This window comes from Amborella trichopoda, chromosome 7, assembly GCF_054954075.1.
Source record: "Amborella trichopoda isolate Santa Cruz 75 chromosome 7, AtrichopodaSantaCruz75HAP2 v2.0, whole genome shotgun sequence".
NCBI lineage: Eukaryota > Viridiplantae > Streptophyta > Magnoliopsida > Amborellales > Amborellaceae > Amborella > Amborella trichopoda.
Window position 1 is genome coordinate 34,724,723 of NC_142342.1, and position 16,983 is coordinate 34,741,705.

Below are 16,983 nucleotides of genomic sequence, written 5' to 3' on the forward strand. Positions count from 1 at the left end.
GACAACTTGAAAATCTTGAAAATTGATGGCCCAAAACTGCATTACAAAATACACTATTTCCAAAACTTGAAAGCCATTTTTTTTCTCATGTCCATGTATCTTGATGTCGAGATGGTCAATTTGAGGAAATCTGGGCATCAAAACAAACTCTTCTAGTAAAAGTTTTTAGGTAGGCTCTAATTTGATTGTTTAGAACCTCGGCTATATATATATATATATATATATATATATATCTTAAAAACAGTACGCAACGCCTATAGGCGAAAATGAACATTGATTTCGCCTACCCCCATCACCGTCCAAAGTTCATCGCACGGTCACGATTGTCCGGTAATGTTTTATTTTTTTTTACAAATCTGAATGACTTAAAATTTGGAGAGTGTATTCATCAAAAATAGAAGAATCTTCCAAAAATATAAAAAATATTTTACATGAAAAATATTGAACAAAATACCCCTTAAATATTTTAAGGCCATTTTGGTCAATTATGTTTTCATGTCATTCTTATTTATAAAAAAAAATGAAAAATAAAACACTACCAAACAATCATGAATACGCGATGAAACTTGGACGGTCATGAGGGTAGGAGAAATCGCTATTTATTTTTACTTATAAGCATTAGGAAGACTTTTCATATATATATATATATATATATATATATATATATATATATATATATATATATGGAAGATAGTACAAAATTCCTATAGGCGAAAATAAACAGTGGTTTCACCTACCCTCATCACCGTCCAAAGATCATCGCACGGTCATGATTGTCAAGTAGTGGTTTATTTTTCATGTTTTTTCTACAAATCGAAATGATTTGAAATTTGGAGTGTTTTTTTATAAAAAATAGACGAATATATGAAAAATATCAAAAAAAATATTTTATATGAAATAAATTGACCAAATACCCCTGAAATGTTTTAGGGATATTTTGGTCAATTTTTCTTTTTGAGAATTTTTGTTTTTCACATTTTTATTAGGTGTGCCTCAATAAGATGTACATACACCTATAGGCAAAAATGAACAGCGGATTTCGCCTACCCTCATCACCATCCAAACTTCATCGCACGGTCACGATTGTCTGATAGTGTTTCATTTTTCATTTTTTTTCTACAATTCCAAATTACTTGAAATTTAAAATTTATGTACATCTTAGTGAGACTCACACACCTAATAAAAAATAAAAAATAATAATTCACAAAATTTAAATTGACTAAAATACCCCCAAAACGTTTTTGGGGTATTTTAGTCAATTTATATATGCGAATTATTTTTTTCATATTTTTATTAAGTGAAAATCACTAAAATGTATACACACTCTAAATTTCATATCGTTCTGATTAGTAAAAACAAAATGAAAAATGAAACACTATCAAAAAATTGTGACCGTACGATGAAGTTTGGATGGTGATGAGGGTAGGCGAAATCACTGTTCATTTTGCCAATAGGCGTTGGGAAGACTTTTCATATATATATATATATATATATATATATATATAAAGGAAGCTAAAAAACAGTGTTTCCAGACTCAACCGAAGTCGGTTTTTCTTGAGTTAGTTGTGTATCATGTAAGTATTTGTTATATATATAAGGTATTGTACACAATGAGACCATTTAGATACATGAAGGTCATAATTACTTACAACCATCCGATGTGAAGTTTGATAGTTTGAGTGTGTCTCAAAGTTCGAGTTTCAAATTTGACTTCGGTCAATAAAATAATTGCAGCTGCCCAATTTCACATGCAGTGATCAAGATTAATTGTTACCACCTTGTACCAAAGGTAAATGGTCTCATTATATACTTTTTCCAATGTATAATATGTCTACTTTGATGCAAAAATGTTCAAATTGTTTGATGGGCGGATATGTTGCGGGGAGAAGTCTACTTTGATGCAAAAATGTTCAAATTGTTTGTTGGGCAGATATGTTGCGGGTTCCATTCTCCCCGTGAATACTGCCTCATGTTTTTTTTTTTGGGTAATTAGCCCCCTGTTTTTTGTAAGTTATAAAAAAATGTTCCTAAAACTCAAGTTCGGTGATCGAGCACGAGACCTCTTTGGCGGAGAGGCACGCAACGACGGTAAAGAAAACCAGTACACCACCTTGTATTTTATGTAAATGCACTAGAGATAACGTAGTAGATATTAAATTATTGGCTTTTATTTTTTTATTTTTAATTAGGCTCGGACTCTGGTGAGTTATTTTGACTCGGCGATGTAACTCGCCTCGGCCAAAGGAGTCAAATCTTAAAACAATGTTAAAAGCAGAGCTAACCAGAGATTATTGAACAATGAAACTGAAATCGAATTTCATTTCTCCTTTATCTATCCAAATCATAACATCTTCAATTATCATTTCTAAGATTTTAAGTGCATATCATTAGCTCAAGCATAAGCAGAAGAAGAGCGAAGTTGAATATGCATGTCGCAGTTGTGCAAAGACATACAGAAATATGCAAAATGCGATAGAGCTGTCCGAAGTAATTTTCGATAATCGATACCAATAAGAAATATCGAAATGTTTTGTATGAGAGTAAAAAAGGTATCATAACAGGTAATGGCCAAGTGTTTTTACAATTAGAGGAAGAGTTAATTATGTACGGACCTGAAAAAAGATCCGAAAATACTATGATAGGCTCCTTGTATACTCAGAAATTATAATCAAGGTCGATCAACGTAATTTTTTTTATTGATAAAATTACCCTCAGTCTGAAGATGTCATTCTCGGTCGCTTTTTAATTTAATTTTTTATTTTTTATTTTGTAGGGCAGTGTCTGACATTTAAGGGGCGCTGCCCGTGCGGTCTGAGGATGGGAACTTTGGACTGCTCTCTGTACTAAGAAAAAAGCTGTTAGGGCGGTCCGAGGTCTCCATCTTCGGATCGCTTATTCTTGTAATTTTGTAAAGAATACGCAGCCCGAGGTGACTGCCCAGGGACTTGGATTTCTTAGTCCAGAGAGCAGTCTGAGGTGACCGTTGTGACACTTAGATTTCTTAATCCAAAGAGTAGTATGAGGTTCCCATCCTTAGACCGATTAGTTTGTAATTTTGTAAAGAGTAAGCCGTAAGAGAATGGGAACCTCGGACTGCTCAGGCACCTTTCTTTTCTTAGTCTAGAGAGCGGGTTGAAGTCCCCATCCTCGGACCGCTTATTCTTGTAATTTGTAAAGAGTAAACAACCTGATAATGTGAACCTTGGAGCGCTCTATGAACTAAGAAAAATAGGTGCCAAGGCGGTCCGAGGTTCCCATCTTTTGACCGCTTATTCTTTAAAAAATTACAAGAATAAATGGTCCAAGGATGGACACCGCGGACTGCCTTGGCACCTTTTTTTTTTTAGTCCCGAAAGCGGTCCAAGTTTCTCATCCTCGGACCGCTTGAGTAGTGTCGCTTAAAAGTCAGACATTGCTCTACTAAGTAAATAAAAATTAATTAATTAATTAATTAAAAATTAAAAAGCGGTAAAAGGATGGCATCTTTAGACCGATGGCTAATTTTGTCAAAAAAAAAAAAAATCGTGTTGACTTACCTTAGTTGTAATTTCTTGATATATAGCATACCGTATTTTCGGATCTTTTTTTAGGTCCATATGTAATTAACTATTAAAGGAAGCATAAGTATCTACAAATTTTACTGGCCTTAATTGAGAAATTGATTGGCACAATTTTCAACTGATAAAAAATGCTCAATGCCTCGTCATGGAGATTGCTATCTACAAAGCTTTGAAATCATGGAAGTCTAGAAAAAGAGGAACGTGTCAAAACCAAAAATTAAATTATTCAAGAATAAACTTCACAAAAACACTGCTGCATATATGAGCAAGATAATGGTCTAAATTGAAAAAAAATTTCGTTAAATATACCAAACAATTTATGTGCAGTAACATAAATAAAGTTTACCCTATATTGAAGGAGAGTACTACAATGGACATAGCTTTAAGTGTCAGAATCCAATATTAAAATACAAAGAATACAAGGCTCCTAAATAGATTGACATATATGCCTGATAAAGAAAACTTTATAACCTTTTCTACAAAATGATATTTTTTAAGGGTGCGGTTTCTATAAGGCTGCAACCTTAAACAATCCAATTAAGGTGCACCTTAAAATTTTATTGTAAAAAATTTTGTTGTAAAAAATACTTAGTATTATTTTAAAATCTATTTTCGTTCCTAATTAGAAAATTTTAAATTTAAAAAATGGCTAAAATCAAGTAGATCTTTAAATATAAAAAAATCTTCAAAATGGACGGTCTAGATAATGTATTGCAAGATGCAATATTTTCGGGTCTCGATTTCTTTTTTTTTTTCATATTCATGCATCTCAATGTCGAGATGATCGATTAGAAGGTTTTTTCAACATTAAAACAACATTTCCGATAGATTTTTGAGATACATATGTGATTCTACATTTTAAAGTTCCAACCTTATATAAACTTTTCCCATTTTTTAAAGACTAACGAATAAGGAATAAAAGACCAGTTCATATAGTATAAGTAGCAGTGCGGGAAAAAACCATATGGAAACATAACGTTTTGTTATTACTATTTTTTATTCTTGAGAATCTATCAAACAACCACCATGCACTATCAAGATATCATGTATAAAATGCAATGAACAATAACCTGAAATATCGTGAACTCTATAAATTCTCAATAAAACATCATTTACAATCTTAGGTGGTTTAAAGGCCTAACTTCCTCGTTTTCATGACCCAAAGGTTTTGGGGCGTATTGGTTAGGTGTCTAATATTTGGTATTAGAGCAACCACAGGACCCGAATTCAAATCATAGGAAACCCGGGTTCAAATCTTAAAAAAGAGCTAATTGAATGGCTACTTGAAAATAAAATTAGAGTGAAAGCCATCATAGAGAAGTCACCATAGAGTAAGAGTCGCCGAGGACATCGTCCTAGGAAAGGGCTACTCATGGAGAGAGTTACCTGAACTAGAATGAGAATCACCATAGAGTGAGAGCCGTCGAGGATGTCGGTTGCATAGCATGGTTGTATGTTATGTGGTTTAAAAGCCTAACTTTCCTCATTTCCATTGCCCAACGGTTATGGGGCGTATTAATTATGTCCCTAACATAATTCTGTAAAATAAAAAGAAATATTATAATTCCTGCAATTTCAGAGGAAAAACCTAGATATTTCAAAGATAACCTGTTCTGTAAAATAAAAAGAAATTTCAGGGGAGAAACCTAGATATTTCAAAGATAACCTGTGATTCCTATAAAATGCTGAAACCTAATAAAAAAATCATCATATCAAAATTAACCCTGAGTTCATAGGAAAACCATAATTTCCTGTAAACACTAAATTTGAAGCTTCGCAAAAGAAATTTCTAGAAAAAACCCCTAATTTCATATCAAAATTAAAATTGGTGTGAATCATCTTTCTTTATAAATCCATTCCGCAGTAAAGATTGAAGGGGGTGAACAAGTAGAAGAAGTACATGGGTTTCAATGGCTAAGGCATGATGCTCATGCATCAATAGCAAATAAACAATATTCCCCATGTCTTGAAGTTGCCAGAGAGTGAAATAAGGATTAAGGGATGAGGGTTTGCAGAAAGGGATTAAGGGTTGAGGATTTGTAGTGGGAATGGGTGGAGAGAGAGTCTCTGGATTTGCAATGAGATGGCAGAGAGAGAAAGTAGAGTTTACACCGCATTGCTTTTCTTTAGTTTGGAAGAGTGCACAGCTTACACAACAGTGCTTTTTCTTTGGTTTGAACCATACCATCTCATATGAACCTGCAATTTTCACAATTTCGTATAAATTCTTTTAATGTTAGAACCACTTGTGAATATTATTTTGGAAAAATTTAAATCCGGTTGCAACCTTAAAATATAGAATTAAAGATGCACCTTAAAAATCTATCAACAAAAGTTGTTTTAATGGTGAAAAACCCTTTAATTGATCATCTTGATTGCAAGATGTATGAACATGAAAAAAAAAAAAAAATGGATTTCTTTTGCCAGAAATAGTGTATCTTGCAAAAAATTATCTAGACCGTCCATTTTCAAGACTTTCATATGTTTATAGATGTAATTGATTTTAACCATTTTTAGAGTTTAAAGTTTTATAAATTTTATAATAAGATATGAAAATAGATTTCAGATAATCTTAAGAATTTTTCACACCAAAATTATATGTTGTGATAAAATTTGGAGGTGTGCCTTAATCAGATTGTTTACCGTTGCAACCCTATAGAAACCCCACCCTATTATTTTTACCATAAATACCGTTACATGATAGATGTGAATGCTTAAGCAAACCATATTTTAGTCTTTTGTTATGAATGGTTAAAAACAATAATTAATGCTTAAGCAAAAAGGCCCTAAGCCTTTTGCGCTCTCTCATCCGCTCATCTCTCTTCCTCATCCACCTATCTTCTCACTGCTCTACCTTCCTTCCCCACAATGTCCCATATTTCTGTTTTAAATCATGAAATCTCTCTTGTCATCTCTACACAACATCTTATAAGATGCTTATAGTGAGATCATTTACCTTCGATGCAAGGTGGTCATAATTAATCTCGGATATTAGGTGTGAAATTGGATTGTTGTATTTATTCCTTTGACTATACACACACTTCAAAAGAAATTTTATCTAACTTTGTGATATGCCCAAGCTATCAGATTTCATATCGGATGGTTATAAATAATTGTAACCTCCATGTGTCAAACATAACTAGTATCATTGTATAAATGGTCCGACAGTGATTTCATACAACAGTTGTATAGTAATATGATGCAACAACATTAAAAAACAATGTTAGGGCCATTTGTTTGATCCAAATTTTAAAATATATCTTATTTACATTCTAATGAACAATCACAAAAAAAGAAAAATTTAGAAAGTATTTGTTTTAACCCAATTAACATAGGTCATCTATTTTGGTGAGATGCTTAGATCTAGGCCTTAGAATGATCTTCTATCTTTTCAAATTTTTTAGATGATTTTATATCATTAGATTAACAATATTAAAAATAAAAAATAATTTTAAATTCATAAAAACCTAGATTTGGAAATTTATCAAAGAGCTCATCTAGATTCATCGTTGGAGGGGATACATTTTGACTATATATAGGGGATAAATTAATAATAATATTATTTTTTAGATTGATTATTGAATAAAGAGAGTGTGAGTGCAAAATTTTGGGTCATACAAATACCACAAATATGGTTTTCTAGAAGTGTGGTTGCATTATACTATGATACAATTGTTGCATGAATTACCTACTGCCGACGCTTTGTGAAAACCAAATAAAGCCTCACCCCAAATCCTAATCCAAAAAGAATTTTCGGAAAAAAAAATCTCCATGATGGCTCTAAAAATCAATTCCCAATACCAATAATAAAATTTGATACCCAAAAAATGCTATAAATTTTGTAGATATGTGAACACTTATTTTTAGGGCGAAATTTACAATCTAGATAAGGTGTTATAATATAAAGTATTTGTAGAGCTTGAAATCTTAATTTTTTTTTACAACCACAATGTTCAAGTTCAGATGATCGATGTAAAGGTTTTTCAATGCTTGAATTGTAATTTTGGATGAGTTATGAGGTAAGGCTTTACTTACTTTGATGGGGCTGTAGCCCTATTAAATCATATATATATATATATATATATATATATATATATATATATATATATATATATATATATATATATATATATATATATATATATATATATATATATATATATATATATATATATATATATATATATATATATATATATATATATATATCTCTAGGAAAATGATTTGGTAAGCTATCTCGCCTTCAGAAAAAAAAAAGAGTGAGCCGAACGGCTCTTACATTTTCTTGAAATCGAACGGCTGTGGTTTCGTGAGATAGTGAAAACTAGTAACTGTGTGCACTGACACACTCTCTCTCTCTAGCCTGCACACAACATCTCTCCCTGTACCTAAACTCTCCCTCTCTCCCCCGTGAGCCTGCTCCCACCCTCTCTAAATTCAGTGAGCCTCCTCCCATTGTGTCTCTCTTCGGTGAGCCTCCTCGCCTCTCTCTCTCTCTGAGCCTTATCTCTCTCTCCCCCCCGAGAACAACAATCAGCCTCCTCGCTCAGCAACCTTAAATCCCCAAATTCAGCAACCTTAAATCCCCAAAATCAGCAACCCTAGATTCCGTGGACTCTGGAATCTCTCTCATTGGAAGCCTCCTCCATTCTCAGCAACTCTAAATAAAAAATAGTGGTTTCAATCAACCATTCACAGCAAGGTACGAATTCAATTTACATTTGGCATGGTTTCATGGAGTTCTTCTTGAATATTTTTAGCTACATTTTTTCAGAGCTATTTCATTGTATATCAGCTCTGTGTTTCATCTTTGCATATTATTAATCCACCAACTCCTAAATCTATGGACTTTTACGATTTGACATCAAAATGGATTATGCAAATCGTACAAAATTGCATCTCGGACATGGCAGTTTGGAGATCATTCACAAATGCAGTAATTTTTTATTTGAATATTGGGGATTTAGGTTTACATTTTTGTGGATTTAATTATGCCTTTCTCTTGTACATTTACTATATAATTTTTACCCATATTTCTTCACCGTTGTCACTCTGCAAACGATTCCAATATTTTCTTTGCTTTGCCATCACCATTGTCACTCGGCAAAATCTCCATCTTGATTTGTTTTCTCTATCTCTCTCATCTTTGTTGAATCCGAATTTTTATAAGAAGAGGCTCAAATCTGTGGCAAAAACAGCTCCAAATACCAAAGTAATATGGTTATGAATTTAGATTTTCATTTTATCTATGTTGTGCTTATTTCCTTTACATGACAATTTGGGGAAAGTGTTTATTTTCTCTACCTGCATATTTTAATGTTTGGTTATTTGAAGTCCTAATTTGGAGACTTTTTTTTTTTTAAATTGTTGAATGGCATCCATTGATTTTGCTACGTTAAGTGATTGATTTTTTGGTTTAAAATTGTCGAGTGGCATCCATTGATGTTGCTCTGTTAAGTAATTGATTTTTTTTCGTTAGGTTTGTTTACTTTCAATCATCAAGCATTTTGGTTTGTTAATGGTTCAAACAGGGTGCAATGGTGTTGCTCTGTGAAGTCCTAATTTGGAGATTTTTTGGTTTAAAATTGTTGAGTGGCATCCATTGATGTTGCTCTGTTAAGTGATTGATTTCTTTTCATTAGGTTTGTTTGCTTTCAATCATCAAGCATTTTCGTTTGTTAAAGGTTCAAATAGGGTGGAATTCATGTTGCTATGTGAAATCATAATTTTGAAAAATATTTTACCGAAATTGTCGAATGGCATCCATTGATGTTGCTCTGTTAAGTGATTGATTTTTTCTCATTAGGTTTGTTCTCTTTCAATCATCAAGCATTTTGGTTTGTTACTGGTTCAAACAGGGTGAAATTGATGTTGCTCTGTGAAGTCCTAATTTGGAGAATTTTTGTTTTAAAATTGTCGAGTGGCATCCATTGATGTTGCTCTGTTAAGTGATTGATTTTTTTTCATTAGGTTTGTTTACTTTCAATCATCAAGTATTTTGCTTTGTTACTGGTTCAAACAGGGTGGAATTCATGTTGCTATGTGAAGTCCTAATTTTGAGATTTTTTGTTTTAAAATTGTCGAATGGCACCCATTGATGTTGCTCTCTTAAGTGATTGATTTTTTTTCATTAGGTTTGTTTACTTGCAATCATCAAGCATTTTGGTTTGTTAATGGTTCAAACAAGGTGGAATTGATGTTGCTCTGTGAAGTCCTAATTTGGAGATTTTTTGGTTTAAAATTGTCGAGTGGCATCCATTGATGTTGCTCTGTTAAGTGATTGATTTTTTTTCATTAGGTTTGTTTACTTTCAATCATCAAGCATTTTTGTTTGTTAAAGGTTCAAATAGGGTGGAATTCATGTTGCTATGTGAAATCATAATTTTGAGAAATATTTTACCGAAATTGTCGAATGGCATCCATGATGTTGCTCAGTTAAGTGATTGATTTTTTTTCATTAGGTTTGTTTACTTTCAATCATCAAGCATTTTGGTTTGTCACTAGTTCAAATAGGGTGGAATTGATGTTGCTATGTGAAATCCTAATTTGGAGAATTTTTGTTTTAAAATTGTCGAGTGGCATCCATTGATGTTGCTCTGTTAAGTGATTGATTTTTTTTCATTAGGTTTGTTTACTTTCAATGATCAAGCATTTTGGTTTGTTACTGGTTCAAACAGGGTGGAATTCATGTTGCTCTGTGAAGTCCTAATTTTGAGATTTTTTGTTTTAAAATTGTCGAGTGGCATCCATTGATGTTGCTCCGTTAAGTGATTGATTTTTTTTCATTAGGTTTGTTTACTTGCAATCATCAAGCATTTTGGTTTGTTAATGGTTCAAACAGGGTGGAATTGATGTTGCTCTGTGGAGAGTTATGGGCTTCATCATAGAGGTGGTGATGGTTGTTGTTACTGTTGTGGTCATTGTTAAAATTATTATTGACATATTTGCAATGAATGTTATGATGTGCTTGAAATACGTACTTATTTAGTCATTTATAGTGTGGTACTGATACGATTATTGTAGGCCCTAACAATGTCATTTGATTCTACAAGTAATTGAGGATATACAACTCGATGATGCCCAAAGTGCAGTATAGATTGTGCTAAAAAACCGTCAGCAAGCCAAAATAACCTGAACATGATGTACTATAAATGTTCTATATGTGGGTTTTTCCAATGGTGTGATGAATATAATACCGTCGTGGAAAATTTCAATTTAAGACGATGCAATACACGATAGTGGAATCTAATGCAAGAATCAGAAGAACGTGTCATGCTCAATCAAGAAACAAGTGTTGGCAATGATACGATACTCGTTGCCATAGAGCGCACGCATCAATTCTTACTCGGTGCCTTTGGGTATTTACAATAATTTTTGTATTTTTTGTGTATAATAAATGTGTGCTTGCTTGCACTCATTTTTTTTATTTTTATAGTTCTGATTAGAAACATGTGATACTTTTTGACTTGGAATTGCTTTTTTACTAAGGGTTGCTTTTTTACTAATGTAATTATTTCTGACGTAGAATTCAACTTATTCTCTTTTTATGGAAAATGTTGTAATTGAAAGTAACAAAAGGGTTCTTTTGGTAATGTAAACATATATTATTTGCCATGCAACTCCAATTCAAGGATATTATCTCAAGGACATTATGTATTGATTTTTTATTGTGTGTTGATAGCGAGCGAGAGTTCAAGCATCAATAATTTATTTAAATGGGTGGGTTGATCATTTGAACTATGGCCAATGCGATTGTGCCATTTATTGAGGGCTATAAAAAAAATGTTCTATAAAAGCTGAAATTCAGGCATGTGAAAGCATGCCATTCTTTCTTACTGTTGCAAGGGATAGATGTCTTTTCAGTCATTGCTATTCAAAATTGTGTTGTAAATTTTCTATATAGTCGTATATACTTCAGCCTTCATTGAGACGCTTCTATTCTTATAGTGGTCATTGAGGGCTTCATTGAGACGCTTCATTGAGGGCTTCATTAAGGGCTTCATTGAGACGCTTTATTGAGAGCTTCATTGATCCGCTTCTATTTCATTGAGGGCCTCTACTTCATTTAGATCTTCATTTAGGGCTTCTATTTCATTGAGATCTTAATTGAGGGCTTATTCATTGAGGGCTTCTTCATTAAGGGCTGCTTCTTCATTGAGGGCTTCGTCTTCATTGAGGGCTTCTTCTTCATTGAGATCTTCATTGAGGGCCGCTATTTCATTGAGGGCTTTATTGAGATGCTTCTATTTCATTGAGGGCTTCTATTTCATTGAACGCTTCATTGAGGGCTTCTATTTCATTGAGACGCTTCTATTTCATTATAGTGCAAGTTCATGCTGGTGAAATGAATTATAAGGAGTGAAATATGGACAGTAGATTTTTAAATAGATATTGTCAGGTGGCCGCTTATTTGACTTAGAGCTGGTCCAGAGTGTTAATTTGAGAATTGAAACAAATCGAGAAATGTATATCCCTTTAGTAGGAATATTTGCAAAATTACCATAATAAACATGTGAGTGGCATACTAGGTGCTCACATGTTTAAAGAATGCCCCTGGTAAAAGAATGCCTATGTAAATAACATGCTAGGTACCCACATGTTAAAAGAATGCTTTTGTAAAAAACCTATCGTAAGTCCCAAACCCAATTGGGGACTATTGCCATATTTTTGGTTTTTCAAGCCACATATCATACAAAATCTGTCATAAATTCCAAACCCAAGCGAGCACATTTTTGCATTTCCATAATGGTATGTACAGATTACAACCCTATATAGCTAAACATCTTTTAGATTTTCCTGATACTTTGACATCTGTAAAGCAAATCCAACAATTCCTAGGCATTGTAAATTATATGTCCCTTTTTATTCCTAAATTTTCTTTGTTTACCAGTTTCCTTTATCTTCTGTTAAAGAAAAAAGCACCACCATGGAAACAAAAACAGACTGAATGTGTTTAGGAGCTCAAAAGATTATATAGAAATTTGCCTTCTTTGAAAATCCCTTTCAATGGAAAAAGAGTTTTACAAACTGACGCATCAGATGAATTTTGGGCATGTATTTTACTTGAGCAGAATGGAAAAGACAGAATGATTTGTGGCTATAAAAGTGGAAAATTTAAAGAATCAGAAATGCATTACCATTCTACTTTTAAAGAAGTACTGGCTGTCAAACGATGAATTGAGAAGTTCCAATTTCATCTTATTGGGCGCAATTTTCTTGTAGAAATTGATTTATCTGCTTTCCCAAACATGTTAAAATTCAAAAATAAAATACTTCAAAATCCTCAGTTACTGAGATGGTTAAATTGGTTTTCCCAATGGAATTTTGAATACAAACATATCTCTGGGAAAAGCAATGTTTTAGCAGACATGTTTTCAAGGAAAAAGTTTTCAGACCAGCAGCTTCTCCCAATAATTCCTTTTTTGGGTGCCATTATCAGCATTGATGACAATCAACAAGATCTCCCTGATGAAATTTATGAAGTAATCCTTAGGAAAACTATGGATTCAAGGAATAATCTAATGCAACAAAAAATGCATAAAACAGTATTAAGAAACCATGGAGATTGTTTTCAAGGAATTCGATGCCATCCAAACTATCCATTCCTATCCTTATTCCAGACTAGACATTACTACAATATGCTAAAAGAAGTTATTTGCTTTCTTTGGTATCTTACCCAAAACCACCACATATGTTTTAACTTTCATGTAAGAAAACTCTTATCCTACCTTAGACATTGTCATTTCCTACAATAGAATAATTACCAATATCCCAATCCTCGAGCCTTAAACTTTTATAAATTTCTTATAAAGCAATACCATTATAACTAGTGGTTTGAATCATTTGGACATCCTCATAAACCTTATATCATTATAGCCTTCCACCAAGATCTCAATCCCCAAGTTTATTCTGAACATACTTACATCACCCAACATCCCATTATTGAAACCATTGGATGGTATGATTCTAATTTTTTAAGTTTATGGCTATTTCAGACTGAGTTATGGAAAGAATTAAAGATCATCATGTGTTATATTAACAGAACCCAGCCAGAATGGATTCCTGTAGATGTTTATACGGGAAATACAATATGGGCTGATGATACACCCAGAGAAGCAGCTTTACTCCATCAGCTTCATTTATGGCTTGTAGACCACCCTCCTCCTGCAGAACCAGAAGACAATTCAAGTGATGACTCATATACTGGACCATCCCATAGCCCTCCCTCATCATCAAGTTATGATTCGGATGGATACCCTTATGATCTCTACCCTGACACAGATTGAGGCCGCACTCATCCTTGAAGCCATACTAGATTGAGGCCGCACTCTTCCTTGAAGCCGTACCAGACTGAGGCCGCAAGACACTGTAGCTCACTATTTTGTCGGCAGACACTGTAACTCACTATTTTGTCGGCAGACACTGTAGCTCACTATTTTGTCAGTAGGCACTGTTCATCAACTTTTTACTGTTCATGTCGGGACACTTGGCACTGTTCATCAGCTTTTTACTGATCATGTTGGGACACCTTACACTATTTGTCGGCCACCGACCACTGTAGATCAACTTTTCACTGTACATAAGGCCACCTGTCCAGGCCAACTGTACTTTTTATATTTGTTTTAGAATCCGCCTTTCATGTCTGGGGTCTATAAATACCTCTTCATGGTATTTGTAATGGCTAGAGTGCTTCTAGAGCCTCTCAGCCTTAGTTTTCTTTGGTGTGCTTCACTTCTTTACTTCCTGCCTAGCTTTCTTCCTTGCTTCTGTTTTCCGCTGTAATGTGCCTTTATGCTTGGAAGATCTTTGCATCCCTTTGTATGATCTTGTAAATTCCGGTGTGCATGTTTAGTATTCTTTTGTCTGTTTAGATTATTTTAGATTATTTGTTTATGCACATTTATATTGGTATCAGAGCCTGGATTATGCTGTTGAGATTATTTTAGTACACTATTGGCTGGATTAATCTATAGTCCGTATTCGGATTAGTATGCTCTGCGTCTGCGAAGCTGGTCTACGATCTCTCGCATCAGAAAACAGAATACGAATTAAAGGTTAATTTATTAAAGTGAAGTTTATATTTCATTGTCAATACTTTCTGAGGTTTATTTAACAGGAACTCTGAAATCGGCAAGAGGCCTGGAGTGGAGTTCATACTTTATAAACCTGAGAAGGAAAGTTGGCCTTAAACCTATTTGTATTTTTTAACAGTCAACTCTGTACAATAATTTTAAAAAATGGCAGATGATAGTATTTCTGATACTTCTGTTGATTTTCCTTCTTCTTCTTCCCCTGATTTAGGACCCATGTTTTCAAAACAGGAACATCTTTTTGAAATAACATATACACCTGAAAAGTTTTTTGAAACCTGTTCTCAATTGATCAATCCTTATCACGTTTATGATAAATCAAGTTTGAATTGGACTAAATGAATCAAGAAACTTTGTGGGAAAAAGAATCCATAAGGCATCAAAGAATATGTTCAAGCCTCTTCTTTTGACCAATACCACATTCCTGCTACTCAAGCTGAGCAATATGTTACCATTACCCTCCCTATAAACCTTTTTCCACAATGGCTTAAAAAAGGATATACCCATATCCATTTTGCAGCCATTAAACTAGCCCTTACCTTTCATGGTAAAAAAGGAATGGAAGCAGTAACTAGAATAGCTTTGTTAGATACCAGGTTTTGAGAATATCAGCATGCCTGCATCGGTACAATCCTACCTTAAATGCTGGTACCATCTTTGTTACCTTCTTTCCTGACTTTAATATTCCTGTTAAAGATCCCCATTTGAGCTCTGCTTTTAAAGTTCAACTCCAGATCACAGGAACCAGACAAATTGAAACTTCTTCTGTAGCCACACTCCATTATCAAATGGTGTATAGGCTTCGGAATCATGCTTTCGTTATTATCACACCCTTACCCCCTAAATGTGAAAACACTGCCTTATTCATTAAAGTTGATAATAACTCCCAACCTATTGGCTATTATATCCCGAGACAGATATTAATGGAAAGATTGCTTGAGTTAATTCCATCCACTTGGGTTACCAACTATGAAAACCTACAAACCCAATGTCAGTATGTGATACAGTCTGAATCCAGAATGACGAGGATGCCAGATGGAATGGTTCAAATCAATTTTTAGTCTTCAAAGGATAATGATTCTCAAACCAGGGAAATATTCCCTACATAGTTTCAAGGTCTTCTTGAAAAGTACCAGTGGTTGCTTTTGACAAATATAGAAATCCTATTTATGAACAAAAGACCTATGACGGTCACAATTGGTTTGATTGTTGTAACTGTTCTACATGTCTCCAAACTGAAGAAGATTTTGATGAAAAGTCAAAACAGAAAAATAAAAAGAAAAAATCTTCTCAGCAAAAGCTTCATGAAAAATTTCTTAATGGAGATCCAAAAGTTGGACTTCTTGGTGAAAGTTCAGGCAAGTGGGATTATTACGTAACCTATGACAGTCAAAAACAAAAATTCTCTGAATCTTCAGAATCTTGTAAAAATCATCCCTACTGGATGGGATGATCAGGATGCTGCTTTTAATAAACAAAGTCAAGTTGCTGAATGTTTGATGTTCGATCCTCAAAGTTCTAATTATTCTAGTAATTTTCCTCCACTACATGATTATGAAAAAATTCAAGATAATGAAAGGCATGTATGGAAGATCAAAAACCCAAATACCAGGAATTCTGCAAGTATGTTAAAAACAGTCTTTCCTGCTGAAGCGAGTCTTAACTGGCAAGCTGAGAATGCAAAGTCTCAGAACTTAGCATTGCTTCGGATAGAAGAACAACAAACTCATATGTCTTCTCAGTTACAGGGTTTGACTGTATAATTATGCAATTAAAAGAAAGGATACAAATGTTGCATGAGCAATTAATACAGATTTTACATTATGTGAAGGATAGTTATCATCAGTCTTATTTGCTTGATCAGAAAGAAAAAGAGAAAGCATTTTTGGAAAAACAGCTTCATAGTCTTGAAAGAGATATTTGGATGAAGTCTCAGTCTCAGTTTCCATACCAGTCCCAGTTCAGACCATTCTATTCAAGCCCTTATGTCCCAAGTTATCTAACCTTAAAAAACCCTGATCCTTTTCCTCCCACAAGAACCTTATACCCTCATACTGGTTTAATTCCACCAAGGAACTTTGGTTTTAGGCCTTTCATCTCTTTTGAAGAAGAAAGACGTTTCCCTGAAGAGATGTTCTTTTCTCTATTAAGGAAAAAACCAAATACTTCCCAACTAAGTTCATCTCAGACCCCAGCACCTAATCCTCCTGTACCCAATCCTCCATCCATTACACAACCTATTCTTGAACCTCTTGCTCAAACTTCCTTTTCCATTCCCCAAAAGAAAGAAACTCAAATGATCCAAGCATCTGATACTGACTCAGATGTAGCAG

At 33.7% G+C, this 16,983-nt stretch overlaps 1 long non-coding RNA gene across 1 annotated transcript; it reads left to right on the forward strand.

Moving 5' to 3' along the window:
• Positions 1 to 7,765: 7,765 nt before the first annotated feature.
• Positions 7,766 to 11,204, forward strand: LOC105420552 (uncharacterized). The gene is made up of 2 exons (XR_966632.3): positions 7,766 to 8,262; positions 10,584 to 11,204. It is a non-coding gene; the product is annotated as an uncharacterized LOC105420552 (long non-coding RNA).
• The last annotated feature ends 5,779 nt before the right edge of the window (positions 11,205 to 16,983 follow it).